Source organism: Mus caroli, unplaced genomic scaffold, assembly GCF_978045245.1.
Source record: "Mus caroli unplaced genomic scaffold, Mus_caroli_1 scaffold_9, whole genome shotgun sequence".
In the NCBI taxonomy this organism is placed as follows: domain Eukaryota; kingdom Metazoa; phylum Chordata; class Mammalia; order Rodentia; family Muridae; genus Mus; species Mus caroli.
Window position 1 is genome coordinate 97,295,936 of NW_028227264.1, and position 19,845 is coordinate 97,315,780.

A 19,845-nucleotide genomic window follows, 5' to 3' on the forward strand; every position below is an offset into this window, starting at 1 on the left:
CTTGCTAACCGAATCCAAGAACACATCAAAACAATCATCCATCCTGACCAAGTAGGTTTCATCCCAGGGATGCAGGGATGGTTCAATATACGGAAATCCATCAACGTAATCCAATATATAAACAAACTCAAAGACAAAAACCACATGGTCATCTCGTTAGATGCGGAGAAAACATTTGACAAGATCCAACACCCATTCATGATAAAAGTCTTGGAAAGATCAGGAATTCAAGGCCCATACCTAAACATGATAAAAGCAATCTACAGCAAACCAGTAGCCAACATCAAAGTAAATGGTCAGAAGCTTGAAGCAATCCCTCTAAAATCAGGGACTAGACAAGGCTGTCCACTTTCTCCATACCTATTCAACATTGTACTTGAAGTCCTAGCCAGAGCAATTCGACAACAAAAGGAGATCAAAGGGATACAAATTGGAAAAGATGAAGTCAAAATATCACTTTTTGCAGATGATATGGTAGTATATATAAGTGACCCTAAAAATTCCACCAGAGAACTCCTAAACCTGATAAACAGCTTTGGTGAAGTAGCTGGATATAAAATTAACTCAAGCAAGTCAATGGCCTTTCTGTACACAAAGGATAAACAAGCAGAGAAGGAAATTAGGGAAACAACACCCTTCTCAATAGTCACAAACAATATAAAATGCCTTGGCGTGACTCTAACTAAGCAAGTGAAAGATCTGTATGACTTTGTAAAAATGTAACTAAAACATTGTAAAAATGACTATCTTGCCAAAAGCAATCTACAGATTCAATGCAATCCCCATCAAAATTCCAACTCAATTCTTCAACGAATTGGAAAGGGCAATCTGCAAATTCATCTCGAACAACAAAAACCTAGGATAGCAAAAACTCTTCTCAAGGATAAAAGAACCTCTGGAGGAATCACCATGCCTGACCTAAAGCTGTACTACAGAGCAATTGTGATAAAAACTGCATGGTACAGGTATAACGAAAGACAAGTAGACCAATGGAACAGAATTGAAGACCCTGAGATCAACCCACATACCTGTGGTCACTTGATCTTTGACAAGGGAGCAAAAACCATCCAGTGGAAAAAAGACAGCATTTTCAACAAATGGTGCTGGCACAACTGGCGGTTATCATGTAGAAGTATGCGAATTGATCCATTCCTATCTCCTTGTACCAAGGTCAAATCTAAGTGGATTAAGGAACTCCACATAAAACCAGAGACACTGAAACTTATAGAGGAGAAAGTAGGGAAAAGCCTGGAAGATATGGGTACAGGGGGAAAATTCCTGAATAGAACAGCAAAGGCTTGCGCTGTAAGATCGAGAATCGATAAATGGGACCTCATAAAGTTGCAAAGCTTCTGCAAGGCGAAAGACACCATCAATAAGACAAAAAGACCATCAACAGATTGGGAAAGGATCTTTACCTATCCTAAATCAGACAGGGGACTAATATCCAATATATATAAGGAACTCAAGAAGGTGGACTCCAGGAAATCAAATAACCCCATTAAAAAATGGGGCTCAGGACGCGGGACCTGAGACTGCTCTGGTTGGGGAGAGAGAAATCCGGCCTACATAGGGCCACAAGCCTCTTCCTGTCAGAAAAGCACCGGGGCAGCTGGGGCGCAGGGTCGGCTGACACTCGCCAGCTACCCACAACACCCGCCACAGGATCTTAAGACTTCTGGAGAGTGAAACACAGCTTCTGCTCCAATCCAATTGCACGCGGGACCAGAGACTGCATTAGTTAGAGAAGCAGAAAACCGGCCTGAGTAGGACCACAGGCCTCTTCCGGCTGGACCAGCACCGGGGTACTGTCAGCTACCCACGACCCCCGCCGCAGGATTTAGAGACTGCTGGTGAGTGGAACAGAGCTTCTGCTCCAATCTTTAAACAGTGACAACGATAACAACTAACCCCAGTGATTACCAGATGGCGAAAGGTAAACGTAATAATCTTACTAACAGAAACCAAGACCACTCACCATCATCAGAACCCAGCACCCCCACTTCGCCCAGTCCAGGGCACCCCAACACACCTGAAAAGCTAGACACGGATCTAAAAGCATATCTCCTGATGATGGTAGAGGACTTCAAGAAGGACTTTAATAACACACTTAAAGAAATACAGGAGAACACTGCTAAACAGGCAGAAGACACTAAAGAGGAAGCACAAAAATCCCTTAAAGAATTGCAGGAGAACACTGCTAAAGAGTTACAAATCCTTAAAGAAAAACAGGATAACATAATCAAACAGGTAGAAGTCCTTACAGAAAAACAGGAAAACACATCCAAACAGATGATGGAAATGAACAAAACCATACTAGACCTAAAAAGGGAAGTAGACACAATAAAGAAAAGCCAAAATGAGGCAACACTGGAGATAGAAACCCTAGGAAAGAAATCTGGAACCATAGATACGAGCATCAGCAACAGAATACAAGAGATGGAAGAGAGAATCTCAGGTGCAGAAGATTCCATAGAGAACATCGGCACAACAATCAAGGAAAATGTAAAATGCAAAAAGATCCTAACTCAAAACATCCAAGAAATACAGGACACAATGAGAAGACCAAACCTACGGATAATAGGAGTGGATGAGAATGAAGATTTTCAACTCAAAGGACCAGCAAACATCTTCAACAAAATTATAGAAGAAAACTTCCCAAATCTAAAGAAAGAGATGCCCATGAACATACAAGAAGCCTACAGAACTCCAAATAGACTGGACCAGAAAAGAAATACCTCCCGACACATAATAATCAGAACAACAAATGCTCTAAATAAAGATAGAATACTAAAAGCAGTAAGAGAAAAAGGCCAAGTAACATATAAAGGCAAGCCTATCAGAATTACACCAGATTTTTCACCAGAGACTATGAAAGCCAGAAGATCCTGGACGGATGTTATACAGACACTAAAAGAACACAAATTCCAGCCCAGGCTACTATACCCAGCCAAACTCTCAATTAACATAGATGGAGAAACCAAAGTATTCCACGACAAAACCAAATTCACACATTATCTCTCCAGGAATCCAGCCCTTCAAAGGATAATAACAGGAAAAAACCAATACAAGGACAGGAACCACGCCCTAGAAACAACAAGAAGGTAATCCCTCAACAAACCTAAAAGAAGACAGCCACAAGAACAAAATGCCAACTTTAACAACAAAAATAACAGGAAACAACAATTACTTTTCCTTAATATCTCTTAATACCAATGGACTCAACTCCCCGATAAAAAGACATAGACTAACAAACTGGCTACACAAACAAGACCCAACATTTTGCTGCTTACAGGAAACTCATCTCAGAGAAAAGGATAGACACTACCTCAGAATGAAAGGCTGGAAAACAATTTTCCAAGCAAATGGCATGAAGAAACAAGCTGGAGTAGCCATTCTAATATCTGATAAGATTGACTTCCAACCCAAAGTCATTAAAAAAGACAGGGAGGGACACTTCATACTCATCAAAGGTAAAATCCTCCAAGAGGAACTATCAATCCTGAATATCTATGCTCCAAATACAAAGGCAGCCACATTCATTAAAGAAACTTTAGTAAATCTCAAAGCACACATTGCACCTCATACAATAATAGTGGGAGACTTCAATACACCACTTTCACCAATGGACAGATCATGGAAACAGAAACTAAACAGGGACACAGAGAAACTAAGAGAAATTATGAATCAAATGGATCTGGCAGATATCTACAGAACATTCTATCCTAAAACAAAAGGATATACCTTCTTCTCAGCACCTCATGGTACCTTCTCCAAAATTGACCACATAATTGGTCACAAAACAGGCCTCAACAGATACAAAAATATTGAAATTGTCCCATGCATCCTATCAGATCACCATGGACTAAGGCTGATCTTCAATAACAAAATAAATATTAGAAAGCCAACCTTCACGTGGAAACTGAACAACACTCTTCTCAATGATACCTTGGTCAAGGAAGGAATAAAGAAAGAAATTAAGGACTTTTTAGAGTTCAATGAAAATGAAGCCACAACATACCCAAACTTATGGGATGCAATGAAAGCATTTCTAAGAGGAAAACTCATAGCTCTGAGTGCCTCCAAAAGGAAACTAGAGAGAGCACACATTAGCAGCTTGACAACACACCTAAAAGCTCTAGAACAAAAGGAAGCAAATTCACCCAAGAGGAGTAGACGGCAGGAAATAATCAAACTCAGGGGTGAAATCAACCAAGTGGAAACAAGAAAAACTATTCAAAGAATCAACCAATCAAGGAGCTGGTTCTTTGAGAAAATCAACAAGATAGATAAACCCTTAGCCAGACTCACTAGAGGGCACAGGGAAAGCATCCTAATTAACAAAATCAGAAACGAAAAAGGAGACATAACAACAGATCCTGAAGACATCCAAAACACCATCAGATCCTTCTACCAAAGGCTATACTCAACAAAACTGGAGAACCTGGATGAAATGGAGAAGTTCCTAGACAGATACCAGGTACCAAAGTTGAATCAAGATCAGGTTAATGATCTAAACAGCCCTATATCCCCCAAAGAAATAGAAGCAGTCATTAATAGTCTCCCAACTAAAAAAAGCCCAGGACTAGATGGGTTTACTGCAGATTTCTATCAGACCTTCAAAGAAGATCTAATCCCAGTTCTTTACAAACTATACCACAAAATAGAAACAGAAGGTACTCTACCCAACTCATTCTATGAAGCCACAATTACTCTGATACCTAAACCACAAAAAGACCCAACAAAGATAGAAAACTTCAGACCAATATCCCTTATGAATATTGATGCAAAAATCCTCAATAAAGTTCTTGCTAACCGAATCCAAGAACACATCAAAACAATCATCCATCCTGACCAAGTAGGTTTCATCCCAGGGATGCAGGGATGGTTCAATATACGGAAATCCATCAACGTAATCCAATATATAAACAAACTCAAAGACAAAAACCACATGGTCATCTCGTTAGATGCGGAGAAAACATTTGACAAGATCCAACACCCATTCATGATAAAAGTCTTGGAAAGATCAGGAATTCAAGGCCCATACCTAAACATGATAAAAGCAATCTACAGCAAACCAGTAGCCAACATCAAAGTAAATGGTCAGAAGCTTGAAGCAATCCCTCTAAAATCAGGGACTAGACAAGGCTGTCCACTTTCTCCATACCTATTCAACATTGTACTTGAAGTCCTAGCCAGAGCAATTCGACAACAAAAGGAGATCAAAGGGATACAAATTGGAAAAGATGAAGTCAAAATATCACTTTTTGCAGATGATATGGTAGTATATATAAGTGACCCTAAAAATTCCACCAGAGAACTCCTAAACCTGATAAACAGCTTTGGTGAAGTAGCTGGATATAAAATTAACTCAAACAAATCAATGGCCTTTCTCTACACAAAGAATAAACAGGCTGAGAAAGAAATTAGGGAAACAACACCCTTCTCAATAGTCACAAATAATATAAAATATCTTGGCGTGACTCTAACTAAGGAAGTGAAAGATCTGTATAATAAAAACTTCAAGTCTCTGAGGAAAGAAATTATAGAAGATCTCAGAAGATGGAAAGATCTCCCATGCTCATGGATTGGCAGGATCAACATTGTAATAATGGCTATCTTGCCAAAAGCAATCTACAGATTCAATGCAATCCCCATCAAAATTCCAAATCAATTCTTCAACGAATTAGAAAGTGCAATCTGCAAATTCATCTGGAATAACAAAAAACCTAGGATAGCAAAAACTCTTCTCAAGGATAAAAGAACCTCTGGTGGAATCACCATACCGGACCTAAAGCTCTACTACAGAGCAATTGTGATAAAAACTGCATGGTACTGGTATAGTGACAGACAAATAGACCAATGGAATAGAATTGAAGACCCAGAAATGAACCCACACACCTATGGTCACTTGATCTTCGACAAGGGAGCTAAAAACATCCAGTGGAAGAAAGACAGCATTTTCAACAAATGGTGCTGGCACAACTGGTTGTTAACATGTAGAAGAATGCGAATCGATCCATTCCTATCTCCTTGTACTAAGGTCAAGTCTAAGTGGATCAAGGAACTTCACATAAAACCAGAGACACTGAAACTTATAGAGGAGAAAGTGGGGAAAAGCCTTGAAGATATGGGCACAGGGGAAAAATTCCTGAATAGAACAGTAATGGCTTGTGCTGTAAGATCGAGAATTGACAAGTGGGACCTCATGAAACTACAAAGCTTCTGCAAGGCTAAAGACACCATCAATAAGACAAAAAAACCACCAACAGATTGGGAAAGGATCTTCACCTATCCTAAATCAGATAAGGGACTAATATCCAATATATATAAAGAACTCAAGAAGGTGGACTCCAGAAAGTCAAATAACCCCATTAAAAAATGGGGCTCAGAACTGAACAAAGAATTCTCACCTGAGGAATACCGAATGGCAGAGAAACACCTGAAAAAATGTTCAACATCCTTAATCATCAGGGAAATGCAAATCAAAACAACCCTGAGATTCCACCTCACACCAGTCAGAATGGTTAAGATCAAAAATTCAGGTGACAGCAGATGCTGGCGAGGATGTGGAGAAAGAGGAACACTCCTCCATTGTTGGTGGAATTGCAAGCTTGTACAACCACTCTGGAAATCAGTCTGGCGGATCCTCAGAAAATTGGACATAGTACTACCGGAGGATCCAGCAATACCTCTCCTGGGCATATATCCAGAAGATGTCCCAATCGGTAAAAAGGACACATGCTCCACTATGTTCATAGCAGCCCTATTTATAATAGCCAGAAGCTGGAAAGAACCCAGATGTCCCTCAACAGAGGAATGGATACAGAAATTATGGTACATTTACACAATGGAGTACTACTCAGCTATTAAAAAGAATGAATTTATGAAATTCCTAGCCAAATGGATGGACCTGGAGGGCATCATCTTGAGTGAAGTAACACAATCACAAAAGAACTCACACAATATGTATTCATTGATAAGTGGATATTAGCCCAAAACTTAGGATACCCAAGATATAAGATACAATTTGATAAACGCATGAAACTCAAGAAGAATGAAGACCAAAGTGTGGACACTGTGCACCTTCTTAGAATTGGGAACAAAACACCCAGGGAAGGAGTTACAGAGACAAAGTTCATAGCTGTGATGAAAGGATGGACCATTTAGAGACTGCCGTATCCAGGGATCTGTCCCATAATCAGCTTCTAAACGCTGACACCATTGCATACACTAGCAAGATTTTGCTGAAAGGACCCAAATATAGCTGTCTCTTGTGAGATGATGCCGGGGCCTAGCAAACACAGGAGTAGATGTTCACAGTCAGCTATTGGATGTATCACAGGGCTCCCAATGGAGAAGCTAGAGAAAGTACCCAAGGAGCTAAAGGGATCTGCAACCCTATTGTTGGAACAACATGATGTACTAACCAGAACCCTGGAGCTCTTGTTTCTAGCTGCATATGTATCGAAAGATGACCTAGTTGGCCATCAATGGAAAGAGAGGCCCATTGGACTTGCAAACTTTATATGCCCCAATATAGGGGAATGCCAGGGCCAAAAGAATGGGAATGGGTGGGTAGGGAAGTGGGGGGCGCTATGGGGGACTTTTGGGATAGCATTGGAAATGTAATTGAGGAAAATATGTAATAAAAATATTAAAAATCAAAAAAAAAAAAAAGAGCGAGTTCCGGTTCTCATATGAGTGTTAGGAACCAAACCAGGTCCTCTGCAAGAGTCATGGCTCCAGTCCCAACTTAAGGGTTCTTTAGTTAAGAGGTTTGGGGTTTTCTGTTTTGTTTGTTTGTTTTGTTTTGTTTTGATTTTCCTGTACTTAATGAGAATATCTATTCATTCAAAACATATCCTTTGCTTTCTTCAAAAAAGAAAAGACTTTCTACAAAACCCACACGGAAGTTTAACAACACAGTCAAAACGACCATCAAAAAGCAAGAAACTAATCTCCAAGATGAATATGCTTTTTCACCTGGATCATTCATCCACTTGCTGCTTGGCAAGGCCAGTTCCTATTTTCACCAGCACAATCAGTAAATTTGTTTATCATTAAGGTAAAAAAAAAAATGGGGCTCAGAACTGAACAAAGAATTCTCACCTGAGGAATACCAAATGACAGAGAAGCACCTGAAAAAATGTTCAACATCCTTAATCATCAGGGAAATGCAAATCAAAACAACCCTGAGATTCCACCTCACACCAGTCAGAATGGCTAAGATCAAAAATTCAGGTGACAGCAGATGCTGGCGAGGATGTGGAGAAAGAGGAACACTCCTTCATTGTTGTTGGGATAGCAAGCTGGTACAACCACTCTGGAAATCAGTTTGGCAGTTCCTCAGAAAATTGGACATAATACTACCAGAGGATCCAGCAATACCTCTCCTGGGCATATATCCAGAAGATGCTCCAACTGGTAAGAAGGACACCTGCTCCACTATGTTCATAGCAGCCTTATTTATAATAGCCAGAAGCTGGAAAGAACCCAGATGCCCCTCAACAGAGGAATGGATACAGAAAATGTGGTACATTTACACAATGGAGTACTACTCAGCTATTAAAAGGAATGAATTTATGAAATTCCTAGGCAAATGGATGGATCTGGAGGGCATCATTCTGAGTGAGGTAACATATTCACAAAGGAACTCACACAATATGTACTCACTGATAAGTGGATATTAGCCCAAAAACTTAGGATAACCAAGATATAAGATACAATTTGTTAAACGCATGAAACTCAAAAAGAACGAAGACCAAAGTGTGGACACTGTGCCCCTTCTTGGAATTGGGAACAAAAAACCCATGGAAAGAGTTACAGAGATAAAGTTTGGAGCTGTGAAGAAAGGATGGACCATCTAAAGACTGCCATATCCAGGGATCCATCCCATAATCAGCTCCAAACGCTGACACCATTGCATACACTAGCAAGATTTTGCTGAAAGGACCCAGATATAGCTGTCTCTTGTGAGACAATGCCGGGGCCTAGCAAACACAGAAGTGGATGCTCACAGTCAGCTATTGGATGGATCACAGGGCCCCCAATGGAGGAGCTAGAGAAAATACCCAAGGAGCTAAAGGGAACTGCAACCCCATAGGTGGATCATTATTATGAACTAACCAGTTCCCCAGATCTCTTGACTCTAGCTGCATTTGTATCAAAAGATGGCCTAGTAGGCCATCACTGGAAAGAGAGGCCCATTGGACTTGCCAACTTTATATGCCCCAGTACAGGGGAATGCCAGGGCCAAGGGGTGGGGGTGGGTGGGCGGGGGACTGGGGGGGAGTGTATTGGGGACTTTTTGGATAGCATTGGAAATGTAATTGAGGAAATTACCTAATTAAAAAAAAATAGAAATCAGGACTATATGTTGGAAAGGATTCAGCCATATGAACATCTTAGGAGAGAATTATTTCCAAATAGAGCTAAACGATGTAGAATACACTAACAAAAATATTCCACTGAGGAATGCTTAAAGGCTGCACTGCTTTCAGAGTCCTTACAAAAACATACACTGTCAACGTTTACCCTAATTCTGTCTTCAAGAAAATAATATAAAGTATAATTTAAAATTCCCAGTAACAACCTATGCTCTAAATTTTCTTTCGGAAATTTGAAGTAGACATACCTTGAGATATGTCAATGGTAGTAGCTCTTACCACCTATCATCAACATCTCAAGAGCTCCCCATGAAATGCAGCACTAGCCAATAAAATGTCAAAGGGAGCAAACTGGACATAACTCTTTGTATGCCTGCTTTGCTTCTGTGGTGAACCAACCACTGTCTTCTACCTTGTGGTCTTTAGGCAAATTGATAGCTGCAGGGTCCACAGTATGGAGAACATAGGTGATGGCAAGAGCATTCTACTTACTCTCTCTCTCTCTCTCTCTCTCTCTCTCTCTCTCTCTCTCTCCTCTCTCTCTCTCTCTCTCTCTCTCTCTCTCTCTCTCTCTCTCTCTCTCTCTCTCTCTCTCATGTGTGTGTGTGTTGGTTATTCTTCTCATTACCTCAAAAGATACCTGGAAAACACAACTTGGAGATTGAATAGCTGGTTGGGTGAGAGTTCATGGGCACATGTATGTCCATCATGGTGAGGAACTCATGGCAATAAACACCTAAGGTAGCTGGTTACCTTGCACACACAGGAATCAGAACCAAAAACTGGGGTGCTTTGCTAACATATATCTTTCTATTTGCTCAGTTCCCTGACATATGCAAAGGTGTTGTTCATAGCTAGGATGAGTTTTCTCACACTTACTAATTCATCCTAGAACCACACTCACAGGCATGCCCAGATGTTTGCGTCCTAAGTGAATCTAGAACATGTCACTCTGCAAAAATTAACCATCATCATGCTGCTAGTTTAGGGTACTCACACCCATACTTCACGACCTTCATACCCCATGATATGCATAGAATTGAAAGCATTATTTCAGCTAGCATTGTTTAGATGTTTAATTCCTTTCAGTTTGAAACATTTCTGACTACAAAATATGGGATTACTCTTCTGAATTCTATCATCTGCTTGCTTACATCCTTCATCAAATCATTTTTAAATATAACAAAACAGTTAAACATTGTAATAAATAACTTTATAATTATTGTGAATATTCAATTTTGGTGATTGTTACCATTTTTAAAATAAGTTTAAGGGGAACATGTGGAGGGTTTGGAAGGAGGGAATTTGAGGGAGAATGATATAATTATAATCCCCCAAATGTGCACAGATTCAAAAGAAAGATAGAACTATGTGGAAAAAAAAAACATAGTTCTAAGAATGTTTTACTTAGGTTCTCTTATTTTCTACAGAGAACAAACAAGTATGTTAATTTCATTTTCCCCATAGACATGTACTAGACAGCTACCAGAACTGATAAAAACACATTACCCTCTGGAAATGTTTTACAGATTATGAGATTGGAAATGAGATTCTCTTGAGACTATTCCTCTTTGTGTAGAACCAGCATCCCCACAGCTATTCTCTTTAATACCTTTAAGCCTCTCCTTCTAAACCATCTTTATTTCTTTGTGATTTTCGAATCACCCACAGAACTGCTTTCTTCTAGGGACTCCACATCATATTTAGCTAGAACCCTGTACTGGCTAGTTTGTGTGAACTTGACACAGCTGGAGTTATCACAGAGAAAGGAGCTTCAGTTGAGGAAATGCCTCCATGAGATCCAGCTGTAAGGCATTTTCTCAATTAGTGATCAAGGGGGAAAGGCCCCTTGTGGGTGGGACCCTCTCTGGGCTGGTAGTCTTGGGTTCTATAACAGAGCAGGCTGAGAAATCCAGGGGAAGCAAGCCAGTAAAGAACATCCCTCCATGGCCTCTGCATCAGCTCCTGCTTCATGACCTGCTTGAGTTCCAGTCCTGACTTCCTTTGGTGATGAACAGCAGTATGGAAGTGTAAGCTGAATAAACCCTTTCCTCCCCAACTTGTTTCTTGGTCATGATGTTTGTGCAGGAATAGAAATCCTGACTAAGACAAACCCAGACCCAGAGTGGGCAGCAACAACCAAATAACAAACACAAAACTCAAGCAAGGTAAAACTGGGTACTTATACAAAGAAACACAACAAAGGATCACCATTCCAGATAATTAGATATCTTAACAAGGGAGCACAAACATGAACAATCAAGACAACATGCCTATTTCAGATGCTAGCAACTCTATTGGATTAGGCTCTGAAAAAGGGCAATCTAGTTAAAGCAAAAAGACATGGACTAAAAAAATAACAATATTAAATATGTTCCAGGACTTCAAAGAGGATATGAATAAACCAGTTAATGAAAACTATGAGATAATAAAATAATAAAATAATTCAGGTATGAAAGTAGAATTTAGAAAAGAAATAGAACCACTAAAAACCCTAATCTGAACTGAAATTGGAAATAAAAAATTTAGAAAGTCATTAAAAAAATCTCAGAGAGAAGACTCACTAATGGATGAAAAGACATCGGAAATAGAAAGACAAAGAAAATCACTGAAGAATTAGGAAAATTGAATAGCATCTGGCATGTTCTCTTAATACCTTGAGTTGAAGCTAGATATCAACAAGAAGAGAATTGGCATGAAACATACAAACTCATGGAAGTTAAACCGAAAACAAAAAGGAAATTTCCACCTTTTTAGAGTAGAATGAACATGAAAGCATCGCATACCCAAAACTATGGGACTTGAAGCAATAATAAGAGGCAAGGTCATAACCCTACATACCAATATCAAAGAAACTAACAGATTCCTTAATCATAACATTACATTTGAAATCTTCAGATGAACAAGAAGAAATAATATCTAACAGGAGATGCAGAAAGACATAATTAAATTCTGCTAAATGAATGAAATGCAAACAAACAAGGGAATCACAAAATGAAGAGTTGTTTCATTGTAAGAAATTCAATAAAGTTAATAAGCCTTTATCCATAAAAACAAAATCCCAGAAAGGATCCAAATTAACAAAATTAGAACTATCTTGACCTTTCTCAAGAAATGGTAGAAAGTAAATGGCTCCTCTCAGAAGGCTTGAAGTTACTGGACTTTTCAGATTTTCAGGGGTGAACATTCAGATGCTTCAGTCTTTCAGTAGCAAAAAAACATGGAGTCTTAAACTGTCAGACCTTGTGACATTTATTCTCAACGTACATTAATATGAAAATAAATTAAAAAAATAAAAATAGAACTAAAAGGAGGGACATTAAAAGAGATACTGAGGAAATTCAAATAAAATTAAGAACATAATTTAAAATATATATGTATATATATTCTACAAAACTCAAAAAATCAAAGTGGATTTATTGATAAATGTGACCTACCTTATTAAAATCAAAATGAAACAAACATTTTAATCAACCCTATAACACCTATTGATATAGTAATTAAAACCAGCAAAAGTCTATGGCCAGATAGACTCAATTCAGACTTGTATTGAACCTTGAAAGAAGAAACAACACCAATATTCCTTAAAGTATTCCAGGGAATAGAAATGAGAGTAACATCTTCTATTTCCTTTATTAAGCAAATATGACCTTGACCCAACAGAAAAGAAAATTATAGAACAACATTCCTTTTGAATACAGATGGAAAAATTCTCAAATCCTCACAAACCATACTCAAAAAAGTTATCCATTATGATCAGGCTGACTTCATGTCAGAGATAAGAGAATGGTTCAACATATATAAATCAGCAAATATAGTCTAACTCATAAACAGAATACAACAGGTGTGTCCACATTCTCATACCTATAATACCTAAATATAGTATTTGACATCTTTGCTACAGCAATAAGACAACTGTATGAGAATAAAACCATACAAATAGAAAAGAAAGATGTAAAAATATCTTTAATTTGCAGATATTATTTTACACATAAAAGACCCATAAGTAAATTATAGTTGATAATTACTTCAAGCAAAGTAGCAGGATACAAAACTAATACACAAAACTTTTTTTTTTTTTTTTTTTTTGGTTTTTCGAGACAGGGTTTCTCTGTGTAGCCCTGGCTGTCCTGGAACTCACTTTGTAGACCAGGCTGGCCTCGAACTCGGAAATCCGCCTGCCTCTGCCTCCCGAGTGCTGGGATTAAAGGCGTGCGCCACCACGCCCGGCTCAAAACTTTTGTATTACAAGAGTCATATATACAAGTGACAGTCATACTGTGAAAGAAATCAAGAAAATGGTACCATTCAGAGTAGCCTCAAAAATATGCATTGACATAACTCTAGCTAAGCAAGTGATGAATTGTATAATGAAAACTTCAAAGAATTGAAGAAATTGAGAAGATACCAGAAGAGAGAAGGACCTACCAAGCACATGGTTTATAGGATTAATAATGCAATGTTGTGCATCATACCAAAAACAATCTACATATACAATGCAATTCTCATAAAACTCCAGAAAAATTCACAGAAATTGATTTTAAAAGTCTTTAATTTATATAGATGCACTAAAATTCCAGGTATCTGAAGTCATAATGTAAAAAATTAGAAATATATGAAGCAAGGATTTAATAATTTAACAAAATATTTTTAAGTGGGTGGTAAGAATTTGGGGTTAGTTAGAATATCCATTTAGGAGCTAAGCTTTAGTTCCTAAAAGAACTATAACAGCAATTTTGTAAGTACAATGTAGCCCAGAGAAGGAGTGGTTTGGGGTGAAAGGTATGAAATATACTTCATTTGTGTTAGACATTTAGTGCTATTCACAGAAAAGAGCAATAACTTAAGATAAAGATTTAGGAAACATTTCAATAATTATGGTACCTAAAACCATGAGATTAAATGATATCCTTTGTAGCTGAAGGCTTTAGAATTTTTTGCTGAGTGGTCCTTAAAATATCCCATATATTGATGTTGTTAGATGGTCTACTAACAAAGCAAGGGAAGCATAATTTAACTCACTTGGCTATTCAGCCAAAGCATAGCCATATAAGTTAAAAGAAGCAACACAACCTTCTTGCCACTCCATATATAGACTGTAGATGGCCACTTCACTCAGCTTGTTTCTTAGCTGTAATTATACCAGTAACTGGTATCTGGTGATCTGAAAGGAAGGCATTCTGTCAACATTTTAGATCATTGCAATCTTTCATCTCAGTTTAGGTCAAGCTTGACCCCCTAAAAGAGTGTTTCCTCTTCTCTTCATCAACATAATTTCTTTTTGTTTCCTGAAGATAGAGCATTCTGATTTGCCACATTGTTTTGCAAGCTGAGAGCACTGTTAAGACGCTATTTGGAATTAACCGCACAGAGATGTGTTTTGCTGAGAGTGTGACACTTTCTTTAATAGAGAGCCTATACTCTTCTATCTTTCAAGAGATGTATTTTCAGAGACCAAAATGACACAATGCACTGGGAAGAACTGCAGTTCTAATACATACCACAGTGGTAACTGAAGTAGTTCATGGATTTCAGCAGAGATGAAAGGAAAATTGGATGCTATGCAGTAAAAGAGATGCAGAAGCTGGCAGCTTGAGGAGAGTCAACTACCAAGAAGTTTGGGTTGGGTTCTGTACAGGGAACATAAGCCTCTGTGCTTATAGTTGGGCTGTAAAGAGAACAGTATGCCAGGAGGTGAGACAGAATGGTGAGAATGAAAGTGCAACGCTGTGTTTCTGTGATGTAGGAGAGATACCTGTTATCTTAGACCCCATGGCCCAAGTCTCTGAAATAGCAACCTAATATCACCCTCCTCAGGGGTTCTTCAAGGATGCAATTACGTAATATTATCCTGGAACACTATACATACTAAATGAAATATTTTCATCCTCTTTTTTTTTTCCATTTCTGGATATAAGGACAATTTTATAGTTAAGGAGAGCAAATCCTACCGAAAGCAGAAGACATATAATACAGAACTCCAAAGTTTTTACATTTTGCTCAAGAGATGCTGTGAATTTGCACTGTAGCAATCTACTGAAAGAGAGATGACTGATATTCTGAATATAAACTACTCTCCAACATTAATATTATCACCTGTCTCTTATGTATTCTTCAGTGGGAAATAAGACAGCCAGATGGAGGAAGAACATTCTACCCATGTGTTGAAAGGTCAATCGTATTGATTTTCCTGCCCCACTGTCTCTATCATTCTGCTCTTTAGCCTTGAAGGACTTTGAAAGCATGCTCCTGACCTAGAATGTTTACTCAAACTCCTTTGGCCATTCTCAGATGAATCTGAGCTTGCCCCTTGCCTTAGTTTAGTAACTCCTCTCTGAATCTCTTCAGTCTATATCCCTCCATTGGTAGAGCTCTACTGCCTAGGCACTGTGCGGGGCCTGCTTTCCTGAAAGCAGGCAAGGGGTCCCAGACAGCTCTCCTGTTCTCATGTCCCCAGGGCCATCTTTCCCACAATGCCCAGGTGAAGGGTGGAGCCCTGAGACCTCAACATGTCTCTGGATAACAGCCCAGACCAGGGATGCTTGGTGGTAACAGAGTCCTGCTGCTGCATGGCCATGTAGCCAGATGTTGCCCCTGAGAGCAGCATAGGCCATCAACTCACCATGGTCCCAGTGGGTACCAATGAGCTATTCACATCAAGCTGTCCTTTACTCCCCTCAAGTCTCCAGCTGTGCCTCTCTTCTTTTTTTTTTTTGTTTTTTTTTTTGTTTTTTTTGGGGGGGGTTGTTTTTTTTTGAGGTTTTTTTTTTTTTTTTGAGTTTTTTTTATATACTTTTTATTAGGTATTTTCCTCATTTACATTTCCAATGCTATACCAAAAATCCCCCATACCCTCCCACCCACTCCCCTACCCACACACTCCCACTTTTTGGCCCTGGCATTTCCCTGTACTGGGGCATATAAAGTTTTGTGCTTCTCTTCATTGTGTTGGCATCCTTCAGTTTCTTTCTCTTCTATTTCTCCACCACTTACCTGGGTTCTCTGAGTGTCTGAGTCTCAGGTCCTCCGAGCCAGCGACGGTAGGAACGACACAGACACCAAGTCGGGTTCATCTAGCACCTTTACTTCGGGCTTTTTCTTTTTTCTTTTTTTAAAAATATATTTATTAGGTATTTTCCTCATTTACATTTCCAATGCGATCCTAAAAGTCCCCCATACCGTCCCCCCACTCCCCTACTCACCCACCCCCACTTTTGGCCCTGGCATTCCCCTGCACTGAGGCATATAAAGTTTGCATGACCAATGGGCCTCACTTTCCACTGATGGCCGACTAGGCCATCTTTTGATACATATGCAGCTAGAGTCAAGAGCTCCAGAGTACTGGTTAGTTCATATTGTTGTTCCACCTATAGGGTTGCAGATACCTTTAGCTCCTTGGGTATTTTCTCTAGCTCCTCCATTGGGGGCCCTGGGAGCCATCCAATAGCTGACTGTGAGCATCCACTTTTGTGTTTGCTAGGCCTCGGCATAGTCTCACAAGAGACAGCTATATCAGGGTCCTTTCAGCAAAATCTTGCTAGTGTATGCAAAGGTGTCAGCGTTTGGAGGCTAATTATGAGATGGATCCCTGGATATGGCAGTCTCTAGATGGTCCATCCATTTGTCTCTGCTCCAAACTTTGTTTCTGGAACTCCTTCCATGGGTGTTTTGGTCCCAATTCTAAGAAGAGGCAAAGTGTCCACACTTTGGTCTTCGTTCTTTTTGAGTTTCATGTGTTTCATAAATTGTATCTTGTATCTTGGGTATTCTAAGTTTCTGGGCTAATATCCACTTATCAGTGAGTACATATAATTTGAGTTCTTTTGTGATTGGGTTACCTCACTAAGGATGATGCCCTCCAAGTCCAACCATTTGCCTAGCAATTTCATAAATTCATTGTTTTTAATAGCTGAGTAGTACTCCATTGTGTATATGTACCACATTTTTTGTATCCATTCCTCTTTTCAGGGGCATCTGGGTTCTTTCCAGCTTCTGGCTATTATAAATAAGGCTGCTATGAACCTAGTGGAGCATGTGTCTTTACTAGTTGGAACATCTTCTGGATATATGCCCAGAAGAGGTATTGCTGGATCCTTCCGGTAGTACTATGTCCAATTTTCTGAGGAACCGCCAGACTGATTTCCAGAGTGGTTGTACAAGCTTGAAATCCCACCAACAATGGAGGAGTGTTCCTCTTTCTCCACATCCTCGCCAGCATCTGCTGTCACCTGAATTTTTGATCTTAGCCATTCTGACTGGTGTGAGGTGGAATCTCAGGGTTGTTTTGATTTGCATTTCCCTGATGATTAAGGATGTTGAACATTTTTTTCAGGTGCTTCTCAGCCATTAGGTATTCCTCAGGTGAGAATTCTTTGTTTAGCTCTGAGCTCCATTTTTTAATGGGGTTATTTGATTTTCTGGAGTCCACCTTCTTGAGTTCTTTATATATATTGTATATTAGTCCCCTATCTGATTTAGGATAGGTAAAGATCCTTTCCCAACCTGTTGGTGACCTTTTTGTCTTATTGATGGTGTCTTTTGCCTTACAGAAGCTTTGCAGTTTTATGAGGTCCCATTTGTCAATTCTCAATCTTCCAGCACAAACCATTGCTGTTCTATTCAGGAAATTTTCCCCTGTGCCTATATCTTTGAGGCTTTTCCCCACTTTCTCCTCTATAAGTTTCAGTGCCTCTGGTTTTATGTAGCCTTCCTTGATCCACTTAGATTTGACCTTGGTACAAGGATATAGGAATGGATCAATTCACATTCTTCTACATGATAACCACCAGTTGTGTCGGCTTTTTCTTTTACAGCTCTCTTCCCCAGCAGCTTCTCCTTCTACCATCCTTCTTTCTTGCAGCTTTACTTACAGCAACTACTACAACAGCTTCTCTTACGAATACTAGCTTCTACTTCTACTCCTTCTTGCAGCTTTCCCTCTTACAACACTCTCCATACTAGTTCTGGCTTCTTTTACAACAGTTAGCTTCTATCACTTACAACAGCAGCTTTTACTACTCCATCCTTCTAGCAGCAAGGGCTAAACTCTTCCTATTACAACAGCTTTTCTTACTCTACTTCTACTCACAGCAAGGTCTAAAACAACTCCTTTCAGTACTCCCGCTGACTCACCTCCTTCTAGCTCTACCCCACCTCATCCAATCAGAACTCACACAGGCCCCAGGCATGAGTTCAGGTCGTTCACAGATAGGCTGACAGGTCCCGATCACAAGGAACAGTCCAGCCTGGCACGCAGCCTATGCATGCAGCCTCACTGTGCATGCTTGGGCAAGGCAGTAAACAAATGGGTTTCACTGGGCTTGCGGCCATACCTGCTTCCCAAATTTCTGGGGTCACGTCAGGTGTGATATGCTCCACTCATGCATTATGACACCGGGCAGGGTCCATTTCAGGCCGACCTGCTCCTCATTGCTGCTGGTCAAGTCAGCCCTTGCATGTCCCATGGCACCGATCTGGTGGCCACATGGTGGGTTGTATGTCTGGAGGCTCCTAGCTGTCTCTTTGTCCTGCCCACCTGAGTGGTCACATGATAGGTTATGTTCTGGGGGCTCACTCCTGTCTATGGCCTCTGGTCCCACTACTCTTTGCCCCCAACCCTGCCTTGGGAGCCCATCCTGGCTTGGTGGTTGTCTCAGATTAGCTCCCTGACAGGGACACCTGGCAGCAGCTTGCTTTTGTTAGGGAATGGTAGGCTATTAGCCATCAGATGTTCATAAGTCAGAACACTGTGCATAGTCTCCTCTATGGCACCTATTGACAAACATGTGACACAGTAACCCAGTAACCATACCTGTAATGCCTCTAGGGTCTACTTTACTTTGTTTGTTTTGCTCCAGGGTTTTTCACTTGAACCTCAAAGCTGATAGATTAGTTTATTAGGATATATTGGGTAGGTAGATTATTAGGAAGATGGTGAGAATGTCCTGATAGAATCCCCCTGTCTCTGTCTTCCCAGCATAGAGATTGTAGACACATAGTGCTGTAGCAGCTTGTTAATATGGGACCTGGAAAACAAACTCAGGTCTTCATGTTTCCATAACAAGTGTTTGACCAAAGAAGCCATTCCCATCTCTCAGATTTTTATTCTGATTTTTATTCTGGTTTTGACAATCTTGATTATTTTGAAACAAAGAATTTTGCATTGCAAACCTAAAATGGCATTTAAAAAGTAATGCTCCCATGAACAGTGGTGGGAGAGAATAATTTACATTTTTATATACATTTTTATCCTCTCATGTACACCTATTACATGGCTTTTGACTACTGACTGATGTTGTTTTTGTCTAGCTGCACTCCTTCCCATACTGTACTTGGAATGAAGTAATCTACTCGACCCAGATATAGAAAGGGATGAGTTATGCACAATTTTCTTTTTGGCAGGGTACCTATGTGACTTTTTCAAGTTCTTATCATAAAGATTTATCTTCTCTCCTGT

General features: G+C 39.7%; 1 non-coding gene across 1 annotated transcript; it reads right to left on the reverse strand.

The window, feature by feature from the left end:
• Positions 1-19,093: 19,093 nt before the first annotated feature.
• Positions 19,094-19,222, reverse strand: LOC115032248 (small nucleolar RNA SNORA17). The gene has a single exon (XR_003837898.1). It is a non-coding gene; the product is annotated as a small nucleolar RNA SNORA17 (small nucleolar RNA).
• Between the last annotated feature and the right edge of the window lie 623 nt (positions 19,223-19,845).